This window comes from Dendropsophus ebraccatus, chromosome 7, assembly GCF_027789765.1.
Source record: "Dendropsophus ebraccatus isolate aDenEbr1 chromosome 7, aDenEbr1.pat, whole genome shotgun sequence".
Taxonomy (NCBI): domain Eukaryota; kingdom Metazoa; phylum Chordata; class Amphibia; order Anura; family Hylidae; genus Dendropsophus; species Dendropsophus ebraccatus.
In genome coordinates, this window is record NC_091460.1 from 56,069,643 (window position 1) to 56,094,201 (window position 24,559).

General features: G+C 40.5%; 1 protein-coding gene across 7 annotated transcripts in view; it reads right to left on the bottom strand.

Annotated features, from left to right (window-relative positions):
* APBB2 (amyloid beta precursor protein binding family B member 2) overlaps positions 1-24,559 on the bottom strand; it is a 237,417-nt gene that overhangs the window by 31,319 nt on the left and 181,539 nt on the right. The window contains exon 1 of one of the 7 annotated variants that reach the window (XM_069977567.1): positions 4,437-4,523. The exons of the other annotated variants lie outside the window; for them this stretch is intronic. The gene's annotated coding sequence lies outside the window, so the exon portion shown is untranslated. Of the gene's footprint in view, positions 1-4,436; positions 4,524-24,559 lie in introns of those variants that run through there. 7 annotated transcript variants of the gene reach the window in all.

A 24,559-nucleotide genomic window follows, 5' to 3' on the forward strand; every position in this document is an offset into this window, starting at 1 on the left:
AATTTGTTTGCAACATTTTTGTGGCCTTTTTACTTAGATGGATTTATTATAACAGTGTGACTTTTCCATAAATGAAACACAATATATTGGAACAAAATAAACACCAACCCACATTAGAATAGTCGCATTAGAATTAGTAAATGTCCCCCCTTGTCTATTAAACGGGTATTGCCAACTGAATACTTGGGCAATGTTTGCAAGCCCCATAGAGAATTAATGGAGCTCTGGTCATTCATCTAGGAGAGTTTTTCTCTGTTCTTAGGATCAAATGGGGTCCCAGTGGTCAGACCCCCAATGATCCACTTGTAATATAGATACTGGAAAACTTTTGAAATTGTTAATAGGCCTTTACTTCAGGAAACACTCTTTTTATACTTAAATATCCTATATAATAGTATGTAAAGGCCCTTGCACACTGAGGAAATCACACGGATAATGATGCAGATTCCGTCACTTCTTTGGGCTCGTTCCCACTGAGCAAAAGCAGCTGAATTTCTGCGCTAAATCAGCGCTGAAATTTCAGCCGTTAAAATAGGTGCAGAGCTAATTTCCATTGTGTTGAATGGAAATTCTGCTCTGCAGTTCACACAGTGGAATTTCCGCACTGAACTAATCCGCTTTCTGCCAGAAGAATGAACATGTTCATTCTTCCGCTAGCGGAAGCCTATACAAATCAATGGGGCTCTGATTTTCTGTTTCAGTGCGGAATACGCGCGTATTCAGCGCGGAATACAAGCGTAATACAAGCGGAAATTACTCGCTGAATCAGCGCGGAAATGGGGAAAAGGGGGGGGGGGGAGGATTCAGGTATATGTTCTGGTATAGTCTAGTTTACTCACCAAATACTCGCTGAATTTCAGCGCTGAATGCATGCGGATTCAGCGCGGATTCCTCAAGTATTCCGCGCTGAATTTGTCAAGAGCTGATTACGAGCTGAACACTTTCCTAGCAGAATACGCAGGGATTCTGCTTACATTCTGCTTATATTCTGCTCGGAATTCAGCGTCAGTTGATTTCAGGCGGAAATATTTCCTTGCGTAATCCGCTCCTTTTGCTCTGTGTGAACGTAGCCTTTGGGCGGAACATCAGAATGGAGTCTATGGGATGGGCATAAGCAGGAGCATGCACGGAGTCTGCGGCAAGTTATCCACATGATTTCCTCAGCGTGCAAGGGCCCTAATAGTGTAGATTTATCTTTCTATTCTGCAGATTTTTATTTTTCCTCATTTGGTTTGTGATCATTTTTATTCTGAATTCTTGCGATGTCTAACAGCTTCCCTTGCTGAATGTATTAATGTACAATCGTGATTTATAGCACATCGGCTCCATCGGCTTTCCATGGCCCACAGAAGATCCCTGTAGTTACTAATTTGTAGCTTTGTAGCAGGAATCAAAGACAGTCACCTGGGATTAACGCTGGATGACAGAGCTGGCTTGCTAAACAACTTCATGTATTCTATGAAAACACAACTTACTAAGCTGTACGTAAAAGAGGTTCTGAGGTCACAAATAGTGCACCTAGCTGAAGGCTGGAAAGTACTGACCAAACTCAGATATATAATAGTTACATTACTGTCAACAAAAAGAAAAATCAGCAATTCAATGGAAGGGAAATAAAATTCAGTAGATTAAAAAAAAAAAAAAAACGAAACCATATGAAGACAAAAAGGAAGAGAAGAAAGCTTCTTGGTGGCATCTGGGTGGCTGCACATTATAAAAACAAATGCAAACTGTAGAGAAGTTGTGCTCAACACCTTGCATCCTGGTGTAGAGAACCTTTCGGAAAAACGCTCACACTAATCTGTTATTTATTTATTTATATTCACAGAATAAGTATATGTATCTTGGAAGCAGACCAGAATGCTGATATGGGTCTTTTTAAAGAAAAGGGCTGAGTCCTTGCTGATTCCACCCTCACTTTGCTACTGGTTGGTGAGAACATCTGCAGGACTCCAGCAGCACGTCTGGTGAAATATTTTATTAAAGAATTGTATTGCCCCCAAAAAGTTATACTAATTACCAATATACACTTATTACAGGACATGCACATAAAGGCCCAGATTTATCAAAGGGTGTGAATTTCAAACTGGTGCAAAATACCCAAAGCAACCAATCACAGCTGCTCATTCATTTTACCACAGCTGAAAGCTGAGCTGTGATTGGTTGCTGTGGGCAGTTGGCACCAGTCTAAAATGTACACCCTTTGATAAATCCCCCCCAAAGAGCTTTTTTCCCTGCCCTTACTACTGCATCAAGGCTTCACTTCCTGGATAACATGGTGATGTCACGACCTGACTCTCAGAGCTGTGCGGGCTGTGGCTGCTGAAGAAGATGATGGCAGAGGGATGCTCAGTGTCCCTTCAGTGCCCTGTGTCCCTCAGTGTCCCCCTGCCATCATCCTCTCCAGCAGCCACAGCCCGCACAGCTCTGGGAGTCGGGTCGTGACATCACCATTTTATCCAGGAAGTGAAGCCTTGATGCAGTAGTAAGTGCAATGAAAAATCACTTTATGTGCATTTCCAGTAATAAGTGTATATTGGTGATTTGTATAACTTTTGGGGGGCAATACAATACTTTAATAGAAATTTTAGCCGGACTTCTCCTTTAAGGGTGAAATAACAGGCGTGGGGTGGGAAACAGTAGGCTTTCTGGCCTGAGTGGAAAAACCTGACACCGTAGTAGAAGACTCATTCTGATTATTGACTCCTCTCTCCTGTGTATGTCACTGGTTTCAGCAGACTGATCACTGATGATATGTTTTCTGTGAAGTCCTATTGACAGGCTGTTGTGAATGGGCAAAGTTCTAGAAACAATTGTTTCTTTAATGCAAAATGCAACAATGACCATGGTATCTACAATATTTGAACTGAACCACATTTGATGCTTTAATGCAATGGCCTTTATATCTATCCTTACACTTCTATGGCAAATGAACATGCGACAGTATCACTGTGGAATCTACCTACATATTCGGAAATATAAAATCCACAGCGGAAAATAGTGCAGGGCAAGTGAATGCGATTTCACAAAATATCATCCAAAAGGCTACAGAATTTATTATTTTTTTTTTTCAAACTATTTGACAAAAGGGTGCAGATTTTTATTCTGAAACATGGAAAATATGCAAATATTTTGTGGAAATAATCTGCAGCAAATCTAACACATGTGAATTTACCCTTAGGGTGCATCAGCAATTTATTTCAGTTTTATTGAAAATGAACATGGTTTTATCAGTGCTGGTCCTGACATGATGTGCGTGCCACCTAACAATTAGTAACAAGCAAAAACTAAGATTTGTTTAAAAAAAAAGTTATTGTTTTTACCAACATGCCAAGTCATACAACCACAATGTACAGAATCCTGTAGCTGGATAAACCCACCAAACCTCTATTTTAGCAGTAATGTGCTGTAGGTCTAATACGAAGGAAATGTGGACTGCCCTTTATGTGACAGTGATCATTGTTTGATTCGTTTAGTGAAATATTTGGCACTTCATGTCAGGTTTCCAAAGTAATGCTTTCAATCCCTACACAGAGCTGGCTCCATTATAAGGCAAGTGCTTAGCAACAACATCCTTTGCTAAGAAAACAGGAATTTCCCCTGACAAAGCCAGCAGAACATGGTGTGCAAGTTATTACCCAAGGGCAGCTTTGCCCCCTGGTGAAGTAAGGAAAATCAAGGATGTCATTGTTATACTATGACACCCAACACATTCTTCCTCTATGTGAGTTGTAGTTGGAACTGCTGGACAAAGGACTGCAGGGTGAACAATATACTGTAATCATGTCAGTCTGGCAAGCTTGATGAGCTGAGATTAATATGCAAGTCTCCATAAAAACACTGTCCGCGGCCCAAAATCATTAGTCTGAAGGAGATTTATAGTAGGATATGACTGATGGTAGATATGAATTACAATATAGTGCTTTTTCAAGCATTATAATAAGTAATAGCAGCCCCAGAGTATGGCATCTATTTTAATATAGCCTAAAACATCCAGTAAATTATGCAAAATGTAATGGTGTATGTAAATATAACATTGACGTACTATACAGGGACTGAAGAAGTGATTGTAATCCATGTTTATGGGTACAGGTATAGTCAAGGTGTTATATGGAGCTGCTGGACCTAGGAGACCTTTACACAGGTGATAGAACCAAGTAGTGTCCTAGCTCCATTGGATTTACTGCCCAAGTTCAAGAGCAACGTACAGTGACTATGTGCTGAGGTGTCATTGTCCTGGCGTACATCTCCAAGGTTACACACAATAAATAAATCAAAGAATTACCGCCCTGTAAGAGCCCCAACAAATGAGCCTCTTTGCAATCTCTAATTTTGCCAAAAAATGGGTTCTCCAGGACACATGCAGTGGAGATAATGAAGAAAGCAATGCACCTTGTGATCCATAAAATGAAGATATTAGTCATCTAATAACAAACCTGTGATTAGAAACAGCGGCAGGTCATCTACAAGGCAGGGAGCAAGCGGGGAAATCAGTATGTACACATGCAGCATCTCCAGTCTTCAGTCAAGAACTGTGAAAAGCAACTGCTGTGCGGCCCGCCCCCCACACCAAAAATACTCGCAGCCCTCCTTCCACCCAGCTTCTCTGAAGGTTAATGCATTTCTTACACAAATTCACTTGTACAGGTTGCATCGTACACAGAGCGTGGGGAGATGCTGACAGTGACTGCGAGACATTAAACCACGGCCATTAATGACTCTTAATTGTTGTCACCTCTATCGATTGATCTCCGTGTAGCAAGCAAGTAGCCTCTGGAGACAAGAGAGCAACCTATGCATTCGCTTTTGTAATGTAAAACATGTGCTGCAAGTCCCTGCACTGCCTGATGGCTCACAGAGCAGTAACTATGATGAAATGAAGCTTCCACAGATCCATCAGTGCATGCAATGCAAATGTCTAGAGATGACAAGTAGCATAAAACACGGCTGGGAGAAAAATAAGCAACTCTCTATGAATGCACAAACTGCTAAAGTTGTGTATAGTATATATTAGTCCCAGTTAGTTCTCCAATATACGGTATGAAAACAGGTATAAGTAATTTTATGGAGCCATTGTTCCTGTTGTTGCATCTGTACGAATTACAGCCTCCATATGGCACCTATTACAAGTTATAGTTTCTCATGGAAATAGAAACATGGATGCATTAACCTCTGTGGGAGGAAAGAGACATCCAAATGGCACCTGATACAACATGCCATGATTCTTTTCATACAGCAACACAGAGAGTATGAAGAATATCTGTCTATGAAATTGTGACTGGCGTGTTCCATTTTTATCTGTATTACACCCACACATGAAGCAAACATTACATGTGTCATTTGGTACACGATGTAGAACTAAGCTTTATTACAAGATAGATTCATATTTCATTACTTCTTCACACTGTCAAGATAGTTTTAACTAAACTTCCAAATAGGACATACAAAGCTGTGGGTACAAACTAGTGATGAGCAAACATGTTCTTAAATGTTCGTATGTTTGTACTAATTGTTTGTGCTCGCCAATCACAAACACTTTGTTTAATGATCAAAATGGTTATAACTATGATTTTTGAACATATTGGAACTTGGGAACGTACGCAACTGCATAATTTACGCTTTGCACCTGATAATCTGTACACATGTGCGTACACTGAAATGTATGCTTCTACTGTACGTTCGTTATTAGTTTGTGAATGTTCAGTGAACACAAACACGAACAGATCACAATAATTATTTTTTTAGTGTTCATGTTCGGAATCCGAACCGAACAACGGGATGTTTGCCCATCACTAGTAGAGACTATTCAGAACTATACAATTTCTTTTTATATAGGGAGATCCTCATGAAATAGCCCCATCTATTACCTCACCAGAGGCGGTGTGTCTTTATCAGCTCTAGTCCTCAAAGTCCCCCAACAGGTCAAGCTCTCAGGATTTCCTTACGACAAGTGTTCTCTTGTTAGGATGCCTTGAGTTGGGAAACGCTACTATAAACAGCCCAGTGCTTCAGTGTCTATATAATACTTTATTGCTGGGGCTGTACAAATTTAAAAAAAAAGGTATATATTTGGCCCATTCTGTCTGAAATATTTAGACTATGGGCATAGCTACACTCAGAATGATATACCCGATGGTCTTTTAAATGATTTGTGCACTAGGTTTTGAATTAGGGGTCTATGAAATGAGCCAATACTGTCTTGTAACCTTTATCACATTGCATTACTGACACTAGATAACAACTCTGCTATATACTTTGTAAGCTAATTTCGGCATGTAACTATTGTATTGTGTATACCTTCCTCTAAGTGCTGTAGGTAATGCCGGTCCTCTATAAATAATTCACAATTATCCATTGGTCTTTACTATCTGTGCCTTTAATTGTCTCATCTCATTAGCCGGCATTAAAAAGAAAGAAGGAGCAGGCCTAGTAAAACAATTTACTATTGCATACTTCAAAGCCCTTGAGTTACTATCCTCTCAGGATTCATAAAGCAATGCCGTTAATGTGGGCTGATAGAATTACTAGTAACTTTACTGCACCACATAATATGCTTGGTCCCAATATATTTAAAAATCATTAATATACAGTGGGAACTACTAGGAATGAAAATGAATTCTTGCAGAGCAAGAACAATGTGGACATAAGTATTCTTCTCTATCACTAGAAAATGATAATGGGGCATCCAGAGCTGTTATTGTAATCAGAGTACATAGCCATAGCCCATTGTGTGCCATAGCAAAGGTCACAATGGGCTGTTCTATGGTACAGAACATCCTGCCTTGGTAATTCTAACATCTGTGTATAGTATAGGCACCATATACATACAGATCATGGTATAAGTCTCATTACTCTCACATTTCATTATATACACAGACAACATAAAACATTCCAAACAAAAGCCATTGGATTTGCACTAAGATCCTGACTGAATATAGACTATGCAGTAAATAGTATTTAGCTACTTAGCGGTTCCCGAGTGCCTGAGAATCCTGACACTTACCATCTCCAATTCCCAATTTATTCCTAATATAAGCTGCAAATTATTCTCCCAGTAGGTTTTACTCCAGGGACACATGGGGTTGCAATAATGATAATTTGGCAGGAAGTGGAGATTGAAATGACCTATTACTAATTTCAGAAGCAATGTTCGCCTAAATGTGATGAGATTTAAAGGGAATCTGTCAGTATGACTTACTTCTACAATCTACTCAAATGGCATGATAGGTCATCAGACACTGACTCCATATATGTGATCCTTTTATTTCTACTCACTAATGATCCTGCTAAATTCCATATGCTTTATGCTAATCTAGTGCAATCCCCACCTTCTCCGCTTCAACGTTAGCCCCTCCCCACCCACCTAGTGATTTGATAATGAGTGATTCATGACTGTCTGAATAAGCCAGGCTCCTAAGGATATATTCACACGTACTGTAAAATTGTCTGTGGTCGCGGATCCACAATTTTAGGAACCATTCAAGTGAATGCAGCCATTCACATGATCCGTGACACAACGCCCACTGCGATCCGCACTGCGAAAAAATACGACATGTCCTAGTGAAGGATCGTGGCATGGATCCCCCAATGTGCAGCCCCCTGTCGCCCGGCAGCAGAGATGATAGGAGCACATAATGTGCACTCCTCTTTTGCATCTGACAACTACTCACCTACTGCCCCCATGCTGGCCGGCTTACATGTTTACCAGAAGTGGCCTGGACTACGCTGCCTTCTCCTGGCACCAGAACAAACCAGCATAGTCCACGCCATTTCCGGTAAGCGTGTGTAAGCCATCCCACACCAGGGGAGTAGGTGAGTAGTTGTCACATGTGATGACAGGAGCGCACATTATGTCATCTCATCAGCTGGGGGGCCTGCACTTCTATTAGGGGATCAGTGCCATGATCCTCCTCCGGTCATCATGGTCCAGATGCATATTTTATGTATTCTGTCCCTTTTTTTCATTGTGGCTAGCACTCGTGCTTTGTAAGAGCCATGTGATCCAAATTAGCAGGAAGCACCTGTGTACATAAGGGGAGGATCTCCTAGTATTCTCCCATTCTACCTGCAGAGGAATGGAGAGAGGTAAGAGCTTGTGCTGCTTGGTGTTCACTTTTTGTTCGCCGGTGGCGCCTGCGGGGTCCAGGGGGCCCTTTAGGGTCTGGTCCTGTGACAATGGGGTTGCAGGGCCATTCCGTGGCCCCCCTTCTCTGCTTGCGCACGTTTTGCAGGGATTGTGGTCACTGACCGGCACAGTGAGGTTTTTTGGCTAGGGACTCATGTGTATCAGAAGACCTGCACGTGGTACATGAGGCAATATGGTTTGGCCAAATTATATACTAACTTCTGATGTTGGTTTTAAATGTAGCTGAATAAGCTTTCGTGTCAGCCATGGGTGCGATGTGCAGCCATTTCTGTCTTTTTGGCTTGTGCATATATCATGGTCCAAATCGCCTTACAGATTGTTGTCTAAGTTTGAGGAAATACAGAGGACTATTACGCTTTGCACAGTGTTTTTAGGCTGAAAAAATGGCACAAAAATGCCAGGAGTTTTTCCTGGTTTTTGGTGATGTAACTTAGTATACCTGTTTCTATCCCCCCCCCCCCCCCCCCCCGTCTCCCATAAGAGTCTATGATATTTTTTCAACATTTCTGTGATAAAAGGCCCAAACATATAGCCTGCTGCAATTTAACAAAACTGCAAACAAACTAAAAACCACCCTGAAGAAAGCATCATGTGGGTATTGCATTTCCTTTTTCCCCATTAACTCTCAGCTAACATCTGCATGGTTAATGTAGCAATGTTGCAGGTATTTTTTTTTGCTTTTCTTTGGAGTAAAAACACCGGGTCTGAGGGTCCTGTAATCTGTTTCATTCTGCCTCAACCGTGATTCATCAGGGAGGTCCCTACCCTAGGGGCTTATTTTCATCCCGCAACCTTGATTAAAAGATCTCTCCCTATAGCCAAAGAGGTAGATATCTATCAAACAAGACTGGTGGGGTGGGAATGGAGACAGCTTCTAAGGATCTGGCAAGATGAACAAGTGATGACAAGTTATGTGTAAGGGCTGTAAAGCCTTGACAGAGTCATAAAGGCTAGGATGAGCTGCAGCATGCAGGACTCTTCCCACCTCACTATCTCTATTAGATATCTGCCATTTCTTCAGCTTTGAGTAGGGATGGTCCGAACTTGCCGAGGTTCGGGTTCGTATGAACCCGAACGCTCGGCAGCAGATTCCCGCTGTATGCCCGCTCCGTGGAGCGGGCGGATCCAGCGGGAGTAACGCCTGGAAAACTGGGATACAGCCTATGGCTATGGATGTATCCCAGTTTTCCAGGCAGTCCTCCCACTGGATCCGCCAGCTCCACGGAACCGGCAGACAGCGGGAGTCATTACCGAGGGTTCGGGTTCGTACGAACCCGAACCGAACTCCGTTCGGACCATCCCTAGCTTTGAGCATGATACAGAGCTAACCGTTTTCTTTATGGCAGACAATGTGTGGCTGCAGCTTACTCTCTTCTCCCCATTGAAAACACATACATGCTCATCCAAACCAAGCGTTTGGCCGATGGCTATTGAAGGTATATGGTAAATGTCATGCTATACATATCTATGATGAACAGTTGCTTATATACAACAGTCCTTAGGATTTTGTCTGATGATAGCTAATGTTATTAGTAGTGTGGTATAAAGGATTTAGCCATGATACACATAGATGTGCAAATGCAGGAGGATTTCCAATACCGATTCCTCTGTATTTCCAATACTGATTCATCTTGTAGATTGCTGATGACCTTGAAGGTAATTACTGAGGTGGCGATGATGGCTCAATATAGATGTGGAATTACTGGGGAATTCTCTCTAGTATGTGCATTGACTCCTGCCTACAAATCAATAATCCTCATTCTTTAAAGGGAAATTATCACTTTTTCATTTATTCCAACACTGATCAGAAGACGGGAAAACAAGATCCACATAGTTTAGTATTCAGTGTAGTTTTTCTTTGCCCACATTAATGCGTGTACACAAAAACAGATGAGTACATGTTTTTCCTATATATTATTTCAATAAAGGAAACTCTGTAACATGTATAACATCAGCTTCTGGGCCAAGCAACAATGGATGTTTGCAAGTGGAGACACAACACATGGACATTTATGATGAATCTCTGGGAGATTTGTTTTTATAATCAGGATCTAAGAATTACAGTCTACATGGATAGGACACATCAGGTGATCAAGGCCTTATTTACACGTCCCTTAAAGTTGTCCGTCATTGCGGATCTGTAATCATGGTTCAACTTAGAGCACACTGATTTATTCCATTAAAAAAAAGGACATGTCCTAGTGCGGATTGTGAGTGCGGTACGGATTACCAATAGAAGTCTATGGGATCCATATTTTTTAGGGACGTGGCAGCTGTCACATCCATGACATCCGTTAAAACACGGATCAAATCTAAGCAAGCTAATACTGTTCACATTTTACGGATACAGAAACGGAGGGAGGGTTTGCGGCCCAGAAAAATCACTGCAGGTGTGTGAAAGAGGCCTAAGACTTTTTGTATTCATCGAAACACAAATACCAATATACTATATAAACACTAAAGAATTTCACATTTTCTCCTATGTAAGTTAATGTTATGCAGATTAAACCAGCCACTAGACTTTACAATTCTCAAACTGAAGTTTTCTAATACACATCCTGAAGGAAAAATACATTTCACTAGACAATCGACTGCAGCTCTTTAAAATGTACTCAATGTGCGGTCTAACCTTTTGACTTCATCAGACGTTCCTCCGAACAGCACTGCATCACTGTTCTTCATTGAGCCTACACTGAGCCAAGAACTTAGGGGTCTGGGGAGGATTTCACACTGAATTTCCACAATAACAATCTGTATTGTTAGCACATAAAAATCATGTTGCTGATACCAAATACGACCATATTTCTCCCTAGTACAGCTGTGAGTTTTTGCAGCTTTGCTCATTTGTCATGGTCAAGGTAGAAGGGATGTAAAATAGCACAGTACATGACATTAGCCACTGGACCTCGGCTTGTTGTAACCCTACTTTAGAGGGCAGAACAACCTTGGAGCATTGGATATTTTGCCTTTAGGCTGGTTTCTCAAATAGCTGGGAATGCATGTGGTTAAAACCAAGTCCCATGTGTTTACCTATCACCACATTATGTTGCTGATCAATCCCAGCAACATTATAATGGTACCGTTCTCCACCATTTTGCTGCTAAAGAAACAAGTCACCTGACCTCCAGAGCAGTTTTATGGTGTCATCCTTCCACCATATGGTCTGCACACATTATACCGCCTCAATGTATCTGTTGTCACTTTCTCCTTCCCTGCTAGTCCCCCACAGCCTTGACGCTGACCTACAGCATCAGTTTTTCATGTCTGCCCATCACAAGCCCAGGGGTGTAACTACCACTATAGCAGCCATAACAGCTGCTATGGGGCCCGCCACATCAGGGGGCCCCATGGCCTGTTCCTGCAATACACTGGGCCCCCGGAACTGTGATCATTTGCAGCACATGGTGGCCTCTCCGGTTTTGCAAATGTCCCTTTAACTTCAACACTCCTGAACAGCGCTTATAGTTATGTAGTTATGACTACACTTGACGGTTTAGTTATAGGGCCCTATCAAAAGTTTGCTATGGGGCCCAGCCATTTCTAGTTAGGCACAGGCCTCTTTATAATAGCAAATACTGTTGTGTACTGTTGCGTTTCTACTGCGCATTTGTGAAATTGCTGTAAAATTGAGCAATTTTACTAGTCATAATCAAGGTGCCTCCCTGCCGCTGCCCCACCGGCCTATCCCCTGGCTGCCTGGAGGTCCAACACCACAAGGTCCCCCGCGTTAATACATTTTGCACTTTCAAATTACTTTTTTTATGACGACTGGATGTTCCTAAGTTAATAAGCTTATTGGGCCCTAAGAATGTCAACAATCAAGACAAGATCATGGGTGGGACTGAGGCCACAGAGGCATCAGACAGTCATGTCACTGGCAAGAAAGCCTGTAGGAGTCATACAGATAGGAATTTCCTGTTATGTAGAGTATTTGTTGCTGGCCGTGGCTTCACATCATATGCTGTAAGTGATAATCCATTCCTATGGTGGCAAATAAAATGAGTCCTGGACATGAAAGTTTCTTTAATTAGATCTGAGTACAGCAAATCTCAATAAATAATTGAACATTCCTAGACTTTGGTGACAAGTCATATACAGTGTGAATCCAAGACAAATAATCCACAGCTACTTTGTATCTGCAAAAACCTGACTGGTATTTTCGGGTTGAAAAGTAAAAGTAAAATCAGTACATCTATTTAAATGCAAATAATTAAATATCAGGCGCTTACAGATGACCTCCTTTGGCAGCTTTTTGTTTTCTGTTTTTTTATAAGCGTAATGTATTAAACTTGACACATATGTAATAACAAGAAGTATTATGGATAGCTTAACATTTTCTTGCCCCAGTTTTGGAAACAAGAAACAACAGAAAAGCGTTAAAAATGTGCCCATTTTTTATAATCACTGCATGACAGAGGCCTTACAGCTACAACTAACACTACCATAGAGCTGTTCAATTGGTAAGTAACATAATTTCAATAGTGAATACATACTGCAACATCATCGTTTTTAACACAAGAAACAAAAATTGAAAATTTTCCCTTGAAACTCAGAGGCCTTTGTTCGCGAAGAGCAGACTGGTGATGAAACAGGCAGCAGGTGGTAATGTGCCAGTAGCTATACTCACAGGAGGGAGGGCGGTACATTGTCTAAAAGATTCTAGATGAGTAAAGCTGATGTGATAAGGAGTGTAATGTGTCAACTGAAAGCTGGAATTCTACACATTTATTATCATATTCAATGTAGGAACCAAAAAAAGGCAAAATAATGCACCTGAATATTGTCAAAAATGCTAAGTATACATTACTAAACATTGCTCTTTTTTTGTGTGTGTGTGTGTGGGGGGGGAATATAAGGCGTTGTCTTATTTTTTTGTGAATATTGAGGACCTTTATTAACAAGTACGCAAATATTACATTAGACGTCTCCCCCATTCACATCCTTGGATTTAGTAAGAGGCGCACATCTCTTAGGTAAACCCAGAGGGTCCTGCACCTGCTGCATGGTGAGCACAGAAATCTATGGAGCAGTTATTTCTGCAATGATTTACACCTGGCATACGCCAGGGGCACATATGATAAATGTATGGAAACCTAGGGCTGTTTCCTGTGCTGAAGTTTTTGCAGTCATTTGATGTCATTTAGTGCATTTTTCCTGGAAAACTAGAAAGAGCATAAAAGAAAAATGCCAGAAAAAAAACACCCTACCCAATATCTGCTGCATTTTGGAAAATAAAACCTCACCAACCCCCAAAAAAGAATGCCCCGAATCAAAATGCACTCTGGACAGAGCTTTAGATTTCACTACAGACTTGTCAAAACGTTGTGAGTGAAACAACCCCAAGGCCTCTTTCACATGACAGTATCTGGGTTACTATTTTGCATCAATATTTGTAAAAGAAGGTGAGCCCAAAAATTTGAATAAATCTTTCCATTTCACAGCAGGTATCAACTAAGGGTCCTTTTAGGGTGCTATTACATGAAGCAATTATCGGCCGTACTCCAGCCCATATTCATTTCGTGTAAGAGTCCATTTACACAGAAAGATTATCAGACAGATTATCTGTTTAAGATTTGAAGCCAAAGCCAGGAATGGATTTGAAAAAAAGGAAAAATCTCAGGCTTTCCTTTATGACCTGATCTCTGTTTATAGTTTGTTTCTGTCTTTGGCTTCAAATCTTTGTCAGATAATCTGTCAGATAATCTTTCTGTGTAAATGGACCCTAATAGGTCATGTTTTAAATCAACAATTAGCCCACATGCACAATGCAGCTGATCGTTGATTTAAATCGGCAGTGAACCTGCTGATATCAGCCAGCTGCTATTTACCTCCGGATTCCAGGGCTGTAAGTAATATTTCTCTGCGGTCCTGTATAGTGGTGTTTTAAGCCAATTGCTGATATGCTAATTAGCATGCTCGGAGCCCTAGCCTGTCTCCTCCCGGTAGTTATGCTCAGCCAATCGCGGCTGAGCAGCTGATGACGCGGCAGAGGGGGGCCGGCATGAGGGACGGCTGGAGTGCTCCGGCCAGCCTCCCAAAGATGACGCCTTTCGACCCAAGATGGCGGCCGGGGTCGACAGTAATCTGGTGAGTATATTGCACCACACTTCTGGGGGTGGGGGGGACACGGGGAAGGGGGCCATTCACTTACATATCACACATTACAAAGTTGTACTGTATAACACCGCACTACCCCTTTAATGAAAAAAGTACAGCACATCGTAAATAAACTTTTGATGGAACACCAAATGGAGAATGCTATTGTTGCATACAGTTGGCTGATGCCTTTCCTCACATCACTCCACTTAAAAACCCTGATGTAGACCCCATAACCCCTTTATTAACTCAATTTTCCATATTCTCCTCTGGTCACTTCATCCTCATTTTATGTACTGCATAGGGCACCATAAAGAATGAATAGAGAACTGGCCACACATGTACATTGCAGCTCTGTTCAGGGCATTTGTATTCCATTCTTGGGATTGGTGGGGGCCCCCACTGATCCCTTAGTTATAACTTGTGATGATGAGTACGCCCCTTTTATTATTTATGTGAAAGAAGAAATTTCGGGGATTATTTTATATTTCTGTCTCAATCATTGCTGCCTTTATTTGTCTTTTTCACAATTTATTTTTCTTCTTTATACTCTTTTACAGCCTCTTCACTACCATCTTGCTTCAGTAGTTTAACGCTTTCTTTTTATCATTTATCATTTATTGCTTCTCTTACCTTCTTATTTAATCGCATTGGTTTTCTCCTGTTTCTAACGCGTTTATTCCCATAAGATATATAAAGGACCTATTAAGAATGCTTTTTAAAACGTCCCATTTAGTTTGTACACTTTTATTTTTAAGATATTTTCCCAGTTTATGCCATTAAGATAATCTCTTGGCAAATTAAAATTTATTTCTTGAAGTTTATTGTTTTTGTAGCTTCTGTAGTAAACATCTTATTAAAAGAAAAATAAAAACTTACTATGCTGCGGTCAATATCATCTAGGTGCCCCCCATACTTTTTATCTGCCATCTAGTCTATTAGTTAAAAATTAGGTGTAAAAGTAGCCGCCCTCCATACAGTTGAGCAATACACAGGTAATCGTCTCATAATCGACAGCTGGGTCCTCACCAGTTTCTTCCAATAATCTGTCAACTTCATGTGTGTAAAGTGAAACCTGAGCACCAATTTTTGACCCAAATGGACACAAATGAGTGTCGGTCAGCGAGATCAGCTCTCGCGCAGTGCCTTTACAAGGCATGAATAATCCCACGGCCAGGTTGTACAAACAATTCCTGCATCTTTGTGGGGCCATTTAGATATATTGCTTACATAGGGATATGTGCAGCTGATAGCAATGCATTTTTAGCACTGTGCAAAAGAAGCAATCAGCTGATGACCGGGTGTCTGCTTCTCTGCTGATCGCTGTCTCTTTTACACAGGCTGATTATCGACTGAAGGTATGTCTCTAGTAACGCTCGTTGCCGATAATTGGCTTGTATAAAAGGGTCTTAATTTCTCCATGAACCCTTCTGTTGCTCAACTACCTTGTTTTCCTGAAAATAAGAAATCCTCTGAAAATAAGGCATAGCGGAGGATTTACAGGATAGCTTAAAATAAGACATCCCCTGAATGTAAGACCACTGCTGCCACCAGGGTTATGTCTGGATATGCTGGTTTGTGATGACAACTACTGAACAGTATTTAATTTTATTTATTTATTTTTGTTCAGTTTTATTTTGAATTCTTCATGGAAAAATAAGACATCCCCTGAAAATCTTTGGGAGAAAAAATTTATATAAGACACTGTTATTTTCAGGGAAACACGGTAGCTACCTTATCATCCTAAGCCACCATGCACCATGTCCCAGTTAGTGGCTGCAGTCCAATTCTTATATAACCTGTATACACCATTGTGCATTCAAAGTACCAAATAAAGCACCCACAAACACCATCCTGTAGACTGTTGCCAGTTTAAGTCCAGACACTTTTATGAATACATTTTTACACGGTATGTAAAAAATTATCTATACAAAAATTATTATTAGATTATTAGATTTTGCATTTGCTAATGTTACTTAATGACATAGCCACCCTTTATATACAGGCACACTATGTAAACTAAGGGGTAAGCTTATAAGAACATTTTCACATACTTATTTTTGCCAGTGAAAATGTTTTGAGATATTATACAACTGAGGTCCATTGTTAAAAGAAAACTCTCGTATTTTACTTTTTTTTTTTACTTAATTAACACACATTACAAATGTATATAACTTTGTAATGTATGTCAATTAGCTATCTGGCTCCGTTCCCCCAGCTCTGATTGGCTAAGCAAGCTGGAAGACATGTGATGCGATCCAGCCAATGAAAAGGCCGCCGGAGCGCATGTGCACCAGTAGCCTTTTCTCTCCTATTCACTTCACTTGAATCTGGAAGTGAGGGAGATCCAAAGACGACGACGGGAGCTAACAGGGATGCGGCCGTTGGGAAATTTAAGCTGCGATCATCACCAGAGGGATGGTAAGTATGAAATGTATTTGTGTCAGTGTTTTTTTTTTTAGAACGCCTTTAAATATTAAGTGTATAGGACCAAAAACCTTCCTCTAAAATACTCTGCATTGTTCTCACTTTTTAAATTAGCACTGACTGTATAAAACACAGATCTCCCGACCATATTGCAATTTGGAAAGTAAGTGATTAACACACTTCTCTGCTGCCAACAGACTCGGAAAATACTTATTGCCCACACACTACTATTTTAAGCTATGTGTATGGTGTAAGATTCTAGGGTGAAATCCTACAACACTAAAGGTTTATTTAGAAATGTCAAAAATTATTGCTGGTACACAGAGATTTTTACACTTCACTGAAACAAATGTACATATGATGGGATGGGATTTAGGCCGGCAAACATGTTTTGCATGTGCATGCCAGTGGATCTATGGCATTGCCATCTGTAAGGAACACAAGGCCTTCATAGCGTATATCAGCACGGAAACTTTAGCTGGCCAAACACAATATATTTGCTTTTCTTCCATATAATGTAATAAAGTTATATAATAAAAGGCACGACAGCACCACTTTTCTTTTGATATTAAAGTGAAAAATTATTACAAATAAGCCAAATGAACTCCTAGACCTCTTAGACATTGTTTGCTCCCTGTTAACCATGTAGTTATATGAATTTATGTGACGCCTGGAGTAGTGGATCCACTGGACCGTCACTAGCGATGGCACAAAACCGCACCAGGGAGCGGAGTCTAAGGGGCCGCTGGTTTTCACCAGAGCCCACCGCAAGGCGGGATGGACTTGCTGCGGCAGGCGACCCCCAGGTCGCTACCCCTGGCTTGGTTGCTAGTGACGGCAGGCGAGGCGTGGCAGGAGCAGTAGGCAGGAGATGGTGCTGGCAGAGGTCTGTAGGCGTAACCGCAGGTGACAGGCTGAACACAGGAGCAATAGCGTAAAAGAGGAGCAGGAACCAGGAACAAGGACTAGGGACCAGGTAGCGGACAGGAATCAGGAACAAGGACTAGGGACCAGGTAGCGGACAGGAATCAGGAACAACAGGGAGCTGGGCCAAATGCTATGGGAAGCATGTAGAGGCTCCAACACCTGTAGTGGGGCAGGGCTGGAATTTATAGGAAGTGATTAGTGCACCTTCCAATTAGGGGCGGACTGTCCCTTTAAATCTGAGAGAGCCGCCGCGCGCCCTAGGAGGTGGGGACGCGCGCGCCGGCCGGCACAGTGGGTGACAGGAGCGGGGCGAGGTAAGGCGCCCCCCGGGGCCGAACTAGTAGCGGCGCTGGGTCCTTGCACATGGACCCCGGCAGCTGCATGGAGAGGTCGCGGCGGCGGCCCGGAGCACGGGACGCCGCCGCGGCCGTGACAATTTATTGTATACAGGTGGTTACAGGAAAATGTTATACTATATAAAGTATGACTAATACTTATTGGTATAAAATTGTTCTTTTATTCTTTTAAGTATTTCATTTTCCTGTCAGCAGTGACACATAACTAGAAGGGTTATTTAGATCCTAATGCCTACTGACCTATTATGTGTTCCTGTATACCATACCTACTGCTAGGTACTGTTACTTTCAATAGGAGAACCAGGAAGGTGTCTTGCAGATATTATAACTTTTAATGGCTAGCTAAAATAAAAGAAAGGATATTAAAAAGCTATTTTTTTCAACCCAAGTCTTCACATCGGGAAGGTTTAACATTATTTCATATTTGTTTCTGCCCAATGTTCTTCATTTGACTTTCGAGTATAATATATCAAAATATTATCTTATCATGTAATACAGTTATCCTCTATTCATGTGCTCCAAAATACAAACAGGAATCAGTAAACTAGATGTGACCTTGGAATACATTATTTAATCCTGCAATGTAAATGGCAAATCATAATACATCTATGCCATTGCTGGAAATGTAGTCAACATGGAACCATGCGATTTCTATTGGCATCAGCTGTGAGCCAACGTGATCTGCTTGGTAATGCACAGCTGGTGTTATTTTTAAAAGCTGGGTTTTATTATAAAATGAATGATTTTCGCAGGAAAAAATAATGACAGACGGCTTCTGCCTGCTCAGTCTCTTGAGCTGTGAACAGTTATCATAAGGAACACTGCCGCTCTGATCTCACCACTGAGCTGTGCATCTACTCCGAGCACAGTGGGAGAAAGTCTATCAGCTCTGACATAAAGGATGAGGCACAAATGTCTGTTGGTTATACACACATATAATATTGTATGTATTGATCTACCATCAACATTAACAAACTAAGGAGCCAAACTTTTTCCTTATACATTCCTTATAAATATCAACGAAAATTGGATCAACACCCGTATAAAATTCTGATAATTCCTTATACATAGTAACTTCTGTGTATGACCTGGTGTAGTTATAAGGTATCTTGGTGCCCACACATCTTCAACAGATGTCCAAATTCTCATCTGACAATTATTACCTCCAACCTTCCCCTATATGCATGCACACTCACCTTAGCCAAGGGTGCATGTAGTCTTAATAAAGAGGGGAGTACACTGCTGCCATATACCTCTGGTGCTGGTTTGTCTCCAGGAAGAACAAAGGGATTGGGGATTAAAATTTTATGAGCCCAATTCTCTATTCCCTGGACAGCATTGGTGGAGTCCCTTATAGACTTTAAGGAAATCTGTCAGATGTAATTCATGTTCAAAACTGATGGCACTGTAACAAGGTCATGGTGACACATGGTACCTTTGATATATTAAGCTGTGTTCCAGAATGTAGAATAATATTTTTATTCTCTCGTACAAGGAGTCAAATAGGCTTTCCACGCTTCTGATCTGCTACAAGCTGGAATGTCTACTCCCCCCCCCCCACGCTATTTGATTGACACCTGGAAGCTGGGTCCCAAGCAGGGGCAGGTATGGGCTGGAGGAGGTTTTACAGCTTGCTGCACTTCAGGAGCTTGGGAAAGCCTCTTTGACTCTTCCTACTATATAATAAAATCTAATATACCTACAAAAAAATACTGTACCCAGATATAATACAATCACGAATGAATTTTTATTGATAACACAGACATATAACAATATATATCATAAAAACACAAACTGAATCAGAACGGATGATGACAAAAAACATGGGTAAAGTGCATATACTACAGTGTCGGCCTATAACATACATGTGCAAAAATGCAAGCGTTGTAAGTATTACAAGTAAGGTGCCTGGCACAAACAATAAATAGGGTCTACATATTCAGCAAGGGTTCATTACAATAAACAACATGTCCCAAAAGACCATAAACCAATATCACAGACATCCCTATCACTGAAACAGTAATGTTTCAGTGATAGGGATGTCTGTGATATTGGTTTATGGTCTTTTGGGACATGTTGTTTATTGTAATGAACCCTTGCTGAATATGTAGACCCTATTTATTGTTTGTGCCAGGCACCTTACTTGTAATACTTACAACGCTTGCATTTTTGCACATGTATGTTATAGGCCGGCACTGTAGTATATGCACTTTACCCATGTTTTTTGTCATCATCCGTTCTGATTCAGTTTGTGTTTTTATGATATATATTGTTATATGTCTGTGTTATCAATAAAAATTCATTCGTGATTGTATTATATCTGGGTACAGTATTTTTTTGTAGGTATATTGTATTGTTTTGCTGTTATAGCACCCAGTAGATTATCCCCATATATTTTATAGTTTGCACTTGCTTGTTATACCTCTGGGGTAGAGTATCAGCTAGTACATTTTTTGTTTGGTATATAATAAAATCTATTTTTCTATGTTCTGGAGACACAGACAGATACATGAAAGGTACCAGTTGTCTCCCTAATCTAACAGCTATTTACCAGTGTCAGGCTAGGTTCACACTGCGTTTTCAGCATCCGTTTAACGGATCCGTTTTTTTTAACGTCCAGAAAAATAGGGTCAGCAACGTTTTTTGGTCCGTTTTGGTCCGTCAAAAAAAACGGATCCGTTTTTTTTTTATAATGGAAGTCGATGGAAAAACGGATGCACACAAATGAATCTGTTTTTTGCTATCCGTTTTTCATGCGTTTTTTGCAAAAAACGGATGCGTTAAACGGATGCTGAAAACGCAGTGTGAACCTAGCCTCAGCAGTTTGGAGCATAAATTGCAGCTCCATATTCTCTTTAAGACAAAATAGAAAATGTGCTTGGGAGTGCTCCATTAATTCCCTAAGGAGATACCAAACATTTTTAAGCACTGAACTTGGAAATGTTTGGTAGCCCATAGAGAATGAATGGAGCAATGGTCACATATGTCCGGTGAACTCCTTTGATTTCTAGGCCCAATTTTTCATCAGTGTTATCAGTGTGCTCTCAGCGGTCAGACCCCATGGATCATGTTATATACTATACGACAAGGTCTTCATGTATTTTAGGGTATCATTATACCATGTCTGATAAAGTAATAGATCCTGCTAATTTCTTGGAAATGAATGAATTCCAGTTTCTGGAACACTTATCTTGTTTTTCCATTTCCACTATGAGGGTATGTACACACTACGGAATCCCAGGGGTCTACCCGCCACAGATTCCACAGCTCGTGGACGCTGGCGGACGCGCACATCTTTGCTGCTCCCATAGGCTTCATTCTATGGTTTGCCAGATTACGCCATCCGCTGGAAGAATGAGCGGGTTCATTCTTCAGGCGGATGGTGGAATCTGGCAAACCATAGAATAAACCTATGAGAACCGCGGATATGCACGTGTCTGCCAGCGTCTGCGAGTGGGGGCAAGCTGCGGAATCCACGGTAGGTATGGACATACCCTAATAGAGAGTGTGCAGTCTCCAGAATCTATAGGGTACCAAGCATGCTATGTTCTTTGATCTAGTGGGAAGCTCAGCTATCTGTGGTAGGAACTCTATGGAAGAGCAAACGGCACAAAATGCAACTTGACTTATTTTTACGTACTCATTTTACTTAGCTATATAATCTGTAATCACAAGTCTATTGGCATACCTACAACACCATATGGCTAAGACTTTCAATAAATAATTAACATAGCTATTTATTTCCAACATTGCATTATTGGTAGGTGAAGCAGAAACACTTGTATCATAGGGTCATAGCAGCCACAAGGGAAGATTGGAAAATACACACCAGGAATCAAGGTGACCTGCTGACCTATTTTTCCTTGTCTCCCACATTTCCAATGCAGCCTAAGAATAATTAATCTTATTCTGACAGCGTGCTCCTCTGCTGAGCTACAGCTATACATTACGTGTTTCACATGAGCATATTAAATGTTTGTGTCCGTATTATGGAGGCAAGTCTAGGTCTGATCACATTTCTGAGGACCCTAAAAGAACAATAATTGTGCCCATAATTTCATCTGAGGGTTCTGAAGAAATGGGAGCAAACACTTATCCCAGGCTTAGTGACAAGTATACCAGAGACTGTGATAGATTGGGGTATCTAAAGGGTTAAAATAAGTCGCTGTATTCAAAACACTGTCTGACCTACTTTCATGTTCTGAGCTAAAATCTCCCTGCATCGGCAGAGATGCGACTCGAAAACCCAGGAAAGTCAATTAAAAAATAAATAAGTCATACGGCTCAAACATAGATTTTAAATATTCATTTGGCTAAAACATATTTCCTTACTATGGGCATTCCGAAGCATTACTGTTAGGGCATAATGTTCAAGGAAATGTGCAAATTTATAACAGGAATTACCAAATATGAGTATGTGACTTTTAAAACTGTATATCCGGTTACACATATAGTATATCATATGTGGAGGGGTTGGAAAAAAGCTTCCTCTGCTTAAATGAAACTTGGTTATTGATGGGTTCTAGAGGCTTATGGGACAACTCTGTTAAACTTATCAGACTCCACACACTAGCACAGAGCAATGTATCTTAAAGGCTTCTAAAATCAATAACCTTCATGAAATGATTCGATCCCATGTCAAGGGTTAGTACCTCTCTTCATGTGACTATCCCAATTTATTTTTGAGCGCTACATCTGCTATATTGCAGTCAATTACCCACACCAAGTATCTTCTGAAGAAGCTGGCCAGTTGTTAAGTCTACACGCTCCATAAGTGTCAAATGGCAACTCAATATCTTGACAGATGTGTTCTTTAATCCATGTTTTTTTTATAGATATGTCAGTAGTCAACAACTACTGTGTTAAAACAGCCACGGTACATAATACTATGTGCGCTTGTTTTCGTCCACATTTATTTTATTTTTTTTTTAGAAAACTTCAAGAAATATTTTTAGAAAGACCACAGCACGCTATTGAGGAGAAATATCTGAACAATCAATACAGAGAACTAATAAAATTGTATGCAGTATGAGTTCTTAGGAAAAGGATAATGACCCTATATCCATGGTCAAGCTAGAAATTCGGAATAATATCCCTTCATTCTTAAACATACAGATGGAAGGAGTCTACCTAAACTCAGACAATGGCGTGTGGCTGGCTCACCCAATCACCTATAGGCACTTGGCTATTTTATGTCCAATAGCTGGACCCTCAGCAAATAAAGCACTTGTTGCCTCTCGTCACCCCCAGTCATCCTAGTCTGTACGATCTCACAAGCAGGTCTCTAACTCTGTATCTTCATTTTAGTTTATTTATTGTATAATATAATTTAAGTATAACCTGTATTTAAGTGCTGCGGAATCTGTTGGCTCTATAAAAGTAAATATTATTATTAGGACAATTTTTATAATGAATTATCACTTGCAAAAATGCTTTAAAGCATTTAATGCAAAGCTTTAAAGCATTTCCCACAGTGAAATAATACGTAGTTAATAAAATATGGGAAAGGAAGGTAATCCAGAAATCAGAGTAAGCACTGGGGCAATACTACAAATCCTTAATATAGACTTTTTCTATTTATTCTTCACATGTTGCATTTTATTTCGTTTTTTTTTTTTTTCTTAAAAGAAATCAACTGTGGAGGTCAAAAGAAGATCATCCAGTATCTGGTGGAATTATCTCTAACTTCCAAAAGACTGTCTCATTTGTAGGTAAGCTAAGAGACACGTGACTGAATTAAACTTTCATCAGGCGCTCTGTGTGTGTCATCAATCTTTCATTACAGCATGACTTAGAAAATCATTTTATCTGATGTTGCTAAGGAAGCTTCTATATCCTGACCAAAGGCACAGGGAGACTCCTAAGTGCCCTAAAAGGTTTCAAGTTCACATTAATGTTATCTGCAGAAATTCATTATTTCACCTGCAAATTACATGTTTAACGCAAAAGCTGAGATGCCGATCTGTATCTCACTTAATTGCAAATAACCAGCCAAGAGCATCCCAGAGTTCTACTCCCTGGATATGTACAGTATTTTGAAATGATAGACTGGATAAGACTAAAGAACTTGTCGTGTGTGAGCAATTATAAACTGGAGCACTTTTCAAAAAACAGTGTTGGAAACACTCTATGTATGGCTGTGTTACTTTGGGTTTTTGTTGAGAAATAGAGAAGATCAGTCTCCAGTATCATGGAAACATGACTAAAGGCCTTATTACACCAAGTGATTATCAGATATATTTGGCTGATTACATTGGTCAACAGCCAACAAGCTTCCGAAATGAAAACAGTTGATCTTCACTAATTTTGGGGTGCTGAGATCGAAAATGATGTTCAAATTTCGAAATTGGCTCTAATTTTCAAGATATAGACGTACTTTCTATATTTCTCACAGCCTGTGATACACTACTGGGAAAAGTTTGCATCATCAGTATTGCATCATCAACTGGTATACTGCATCATCTTAGAATGACAAATATTGAAAAAAGGTATCAGGTATCCGTTTTTCATCCTTTTTTTTTGCATTTGTGTGCATCCGTTTTTCCATTAATTTCCATTGTTTTAACTGACACAAAAGTAGTGTCAGCTACGTTTTTGTGTCCGTCAA